Source organism: Amborella trichopoda, chromosome 2 (genome assembly GCF_054954075.1).
Source record: "Amborella trichopoda isolate Santa Cruz 75 chromosome 2, AtrichopodaSantaCruz75HAP2 v2.0, whole genome shotgun sequence".
NCBI classification, from domain to species: Eukaryota; Viridiplantae; Streptophyta; class Magnoliopsida; order Amborellales; family Amborellaceae; genus Amborella; species Amborella trichopoda.
The window spans coordinates 7,677,494-7,683,575 of NC_142337.1; the positions used below are offsets into that span (position 1 = coordinate 7,677,494).

At 33.4% G+C, this 6,082-nt stretch overlaps 1 pseudogene; it reads right to left on the reverse strand.

Annotated features, from left to right (window-relative positions):
* Window positions 1-823: 823 nt before the first annotated feature.
* On the reverse strand, window positions 824-1,381 carry LOC148783073 (secreted RxLR effector protein 161 pseudogene; annotated as a pseudogene).
* Between the last annotated feature and the right edge of the window lie 4,701 nt (window positions 1,382-6,082).

The window sequence follows — 6,082 nt, forward strand, 5'->3', positions numbered from 1 at the left end:
GCTTTATCAAACCAACCTAGTGTTTCTCATGACTCACAGTTCATGCATGGGCTCATTAATGGGTCACCAAAGTCTGGCCGATGAGCCAATAGGTCGCAATCCCAATTTGTAGATCACAAATTCTCCCCTAGAGACGTTCTAATGTCACCTAGATTTGATGCGACCACAGCTCATATGGTACATAAGGATATCTCTCGCACATGAATAAGCTTCACCTTCAAAGGTTGTTCGCTTTCTCGAAATGGCTATCATTATGTATGCCGTGTGATGGTACAAGGATGAAGCTTTTAGCCCCCGTCTCTAAAAGCCACCATCATACACAAGGATCATACAATCCCTCGGCTCTCTCATCCAAACATACTCCGACCTCACAAATGGATGACCTATGAGAACCATTATCGGATAGTTTTCTATATCCAGATAACATAGGTTTTCCCAAACGTCTGCCCTAGTTTGTTAAGCTCAGTCTGGTATCAGCAAACATTATTTTCTTAGTATAGTCCACGAGGGACCACACTTCCATTGAGTTCATGTTCCATTATATCAAAATATTTTATTACAACACTCATAAAGCCTTTAATAACCACATTCACCTAACATCTCCTACTTGCCCTTTGAAGACTTTTACATTCTCTCTTCCTTACTTTCTGTCATCCCCATCTCTCTCACATGCTTGACAAAAATATTAAGGGCAATCTCTTTAGTCAGAAGATCTGTAATCATCAAATTGTAGGTATATAAGTAATCTCAACCTCACCTCACTCCTTAGGTGATAGAAGTATGGTTTTATGTGCTTTGATTTCTTATGAAAAAGTAGCTCCTTTTAAATGCAAATTGCTGTCGTGTTGTCGCAGAAAACCCTTACTGCCTCACAACGCACAGGGTAAAAGTTGAGTTGATTAAGAAACTTCTTAATGCACATGACCTCCTTGGCCGCCAAACAACATGCCACGTATTCTGCCTCCATTATAGACATAGCTATTACATCCTGTTTTTTTAACAAGAAATTGTACCCTCTAAGCATAAACACATACCCAGATGTAGATTTCGCATCATCTGGATCCACGAGATAGTTTGCATCTGAATATCCCCCAATAACTATTTCAGTTCCTCCTTTATAAGTAAGGGCATAGTTCATGGTTCCTTTTACATATCTAAGGATTCTCTTAACCGCCCTCCAATGTTTATCTTTAGAATTGCTTTGGAATCGGCTAACCAAGCTCATGACAAAAGACAAGTCAGGCCTTATTCCTGTCATGACGTACATAAGAGACCTAACTGCGTTCCTATAAGGTACTCTCTCCATGACTCTTATATCAATATCTTCAGTATAACATATCTGATTACTAAGCTTTACTTTTTTGTCTATTGGGGTAGACATGTGCTTACATTTATTCATATCAAACTTTTCTAGTATCTTCTTGCAGTAGATTGCCTAAGAAAGTTTGATAGTTTTTTCTTTTTTGTTTCTTATTAACTTGATGTCCAACACATATGAATCTTTTTCAATATCCTTCTTATCGAAATATTGTGTAAGGAAAGTTTTCATCTCTACTACTAGGGCAAGTCGAGCTACTGACAATTAGCATATCATCCACATATAAGGAAATAAAAACCACATCACTCTTACTAATCTTTTGATAGATACAGTAGTCTTCATTATTTGTAGAGAACCCTGTAAAGGCAAGGGTCTCTTGAAATTTTATGTACCACTGATGCAATACTTGTTTTACGCCATAGAGGGATTTGTTAAGCTTACACACTAAGATTCCCTTTCTTTTTTTTTTCAAATCTCTCGGGTTGACTCATGTAGATTTCTTCTTCTAAATCTCTATTTAGAAATGTTGTTTTGACATCCATCTGATGTATCTCAAAATCAAAATAGGGCGCTATGGCTATAAAAATTTAGATAGATGGGTATTTAGCTATAGGAGAAAAGGTCTCATCATAATCTATCTATCCCTTTTGGATAAATATCTTGGTAATTAACTTAGCTTTGTATTTTTCTATTTTCCCTTCCAAGTTTAACTTTTTTTAAAAATCCACTTATAACCTATGGCTTTACGTTTTTTAGGTAGTGGTACTAATTCTCAAAATGGTTTTGGTTAATGGAAGCAAATTCATCTTTCATGGCTTCTATCCAATATTCTTTTTCAAAACAAGACAATGTTTCATGGTAAGTTTAATGTTCAGAATCTTGATCTTCCACAACTTTATCATAGTGTTCTTTCAGGTAGACAAAGTGTTCTAACTTCTAAGTCTAGAGGTGGTCTACTAATTTGGTTATTTCGTCTACTAATTATATGCATCATATTTTATTATATATTCATATGATATGTATAATATATTTATGTATTATACTATAATATTTTATATTTCCTCTTTGTATAATATATATATTGTATATAATATATAGTATATAAATATCATATATTACATATATTATACATAATAAATATATATTAAAAATAATAGATTACATCAATAAAATAAATATAAATATATAATACATATAATATAATATGATATAATACTATAATATATACATTATATAATATTATATATGTATATAGTATGTATAATATATTTATGTATTGTACTTTAATATTATATATTTTTTCTAATGTTATATGCTATAATATAATATAATATATTATTTATATAAAATATTTTTGCATTATATATTAATTTTGCAAAATATTTTATGTATATAATTTATATGTAAATAAAATATTATAACAATAAATGAATAATTATTTCATGTGGGCTGGACCGCATTTCTATATATGCGGTCTAGAAGTGTAAAGCGTCCATCTTTAAGAAGGATGCAAGTTGGTGGTCCATCTAAAAAACAATAGAAACTAGGGAAAATATCCTTGTACACCCTAATTTGGTGTATCATTTCTTTGTAGACCCTCACGTTTGAAGTTTATTGGGCGGCATTAACTTTTCCAAAAATCTATCTTCTAATCCCCTTATCCCTATTAACCCAAACATTTTGTTTTTTTATTAACTTTTCTACCCTAAATAAATATATAAAGGACATCTACACCCAACATCTCTCTCTGGCTTCATTTCACTGGTTTTCACTCGTTTCCCCATCATTTCTGTCTCACTAATCTCTCTCAAGCCCTCTTTCTCTCTCAATAGTTTTCACTCATTTCCAAACTCCATCTCTCTATCTCACATCACTGTCTCTCTTAAAACTCCATCTTTCTCTCTAAAACCCGAACTCTATCTCTCTCTTTCTCTAAAACTCCATCTCTCTCTCTCTCTCTCTCTCAAAACTCTATATCTCTCTAAAACGTTCCCTTGTTGATCTTCTAGCTCTTATAAAAGCGCCAAAAATCGTGAAAAAAATGCCAAAAAACCCTCCATTTTTACATATCAAAGCTCACAAAAACCCCAAATAATGATCCACCTTTGCCTCAAAACCACCTAATTTCACACCAAAACCACCAATTCTCATACCAAATCCACCAATTTTTTACTGAAAAAATACCAAAAAACCTGCAGAAAACCCTCCATTTTTACATATCAAAGCTCACAAAAACCACGAATAATGATCCACCTTCGCCTCAAAGTCACTGAATTTCACACCAAAACCACCAATTCTCATCCCAAATCCACCAATTTTTTACTGAAACCACCAATTTTCACCTGAAAACCACCATTTTCGGTCTCAAAACCACTCAAAAAGCTCTTGGTTTTTCTCATGGTGTAGATACCCAAGAACCCCATCTTTTACTCATAGTTGGAAATCTGACCCACAAAACGAGATCTTCTCTAATTTCAATACCCTCTTTGAAGATTCCGGTGAAATTTCGGGTGCAAAATCTGACCCACAAAATGAAGAGCCCTACAATTTCAACACCTTATGTGAAGATTCCGGTATAAAATTAGATTCCGATGAAGTTTCCCTTCAAAACATTGAACAAAGAAACCAAGATTTCACCCATTTCAACAACACCCCATTTGAAGAATGTGACCAAATCACAGGACAAAACATCAAATTCCAGCAAAATATCTGACCCACAAAGAGAAAACCACTGTGAGTTCAACACCTCGTTTGAAGATTCCGGACAAAAATCAAATTCTGGCAAACAAACAAACCAACAAAGAGACATCCTCTGCAACTTTAAGACCAATTTTGAACGTTCTAGCAGGTTTTCCTACCAAAAATCTGACTCACAAGACAACCATCTGTAACTTGAGCTCCTCCTTTGAAGATAGAGAGAGACAGTGATGTGAGTGAGAGATGGCGTTTTAGAGAGAGAGAGAGATGGAGTTTGGGTTTTAAAAAGAGATGGAATTTTGAGAGATAGAGACGGTGATGTGAGAGAGAGATAGAGTTTGGAAACGAGTGAAAAGCAGTGAGAGAGAAAGAGGGCATGAGAGAGAGTAGTGAGAGAGAAATAGTGAGGAAATGAGTGAAACCCAATGAAATGTTGGGCGTGGATGTCCTTCATATATTTATTTAGGGCAAAAAAGTTAACAAAAAGCAAAATGCTTGGGTTAATAGGAATCAAAGGTGAGGGTTTACAAAGAAAGGATACACCAAATTAGGGTGTATAAAGATATTTTCCCTAGAAACTAACCGTCCAAATGTTTTATTAATAAAGTTATTATTTGTAGTTTTCAAAATTTATTTATTTTTCATATTCAAGATCTCCATGTTAGAGATTACATGACCTTAAAAATTTAGTAAAAAAATCCATCTCAAAAATAGATTCTTAAGAGGCACCACATTTGCTTGACCCTCATGCTAACCATGTCCATAATATATTATATTGTAAATAGTGAATAATGAATGGTAAATAGTGGATTCGCATGTGAAAACAAATGCATGGGGAATGTTTCCCCACCTCAATGGATGTGGTTTTATTTACAATGAATTAGACCATGTCTGGGTAAAAGCTTTTAGCATGGCATTTTATTTGCATATGCATTTGCACGAACCAAACGTATGAAACACGATTTATGTATGTAAATATTTCTCGGGGAATATTTTATGCACGAACCAAACGTACCCTAATAGAATATTTGGAATGTAAGATATCTATACATAATGATACAATGGAAAGGAATAAGAAAGAAAATAAGGATTTCATCTTAGTTAAGAAGTAATATTGAAGTTTAGAATCAATGGGAGAAGTTAATCAGTATAAAATCCAATGTAGGGTAATAATATAAAAACTGCAATTGAATATCCATGGATTTACATCATCTAGGTAATCAAAACAGTGTACATGCATATTTCATTTTTCTTATCAGGTGCTATCCAAACAGCAGACACCCCTATCCCAGGGACTGATCAATTCCAGGATAACCCAATTCTAGGAGAAGCTTAATCTCAGGACAGGCTTCTCCAGGTACTCAAATGGTCCCTTATAGATGTGAAACTTAGTATACCTTTTGACGTATCTCCAATAGTTTTCGGACATGATTATCCAATAATATCCTTTATGTCAGAGTTTCTGTGCTAGGAGCACTTTCCTTGCATGTTCTCTGTCATCGCATAGTTCTTTGGTACCACATTGATTTCTAGTTGATGAATGCATCTGAGGAGGACTCTATTAAATAACTTCTTGTAGATGATACCATCTCTGAGTAACTTAAAATAAAATTTTCTTTTCTACAATTGTTAATACTATGATGATAAGGTTGTTAAAAGATTTGAAATAAGAAAATCTTTGTAGATCTAATCATCTCATCAAATGGAGAGCATACGTTCATTGGGTTAACAAATCATTCTTTAGGGTGTTTTTTCAAAATTTTATTTTATTTTATAACATGGTTTATCCAAATGACAACAATGATTCTTTAGATATTCAGATCAAACAAATATTTCATTAGGTTAAAAAATCAGTCTTTTGCGTGTGTTTTTGAAATTTTATTTTTTCCGACAAAATTCATCCATGTGAATACAACAAATCTTTAACTATTCAGATCAAACAAATACGTGTGCATTCGTTGTCGTACTGTAAGGTGTTTGATGAAATCATTTTACTATAAAGTGTTTGATGAACGTGCATTTCATTGTATACTGCCTCTTCTAGTAAACTTAATTAGAGATGCAAAT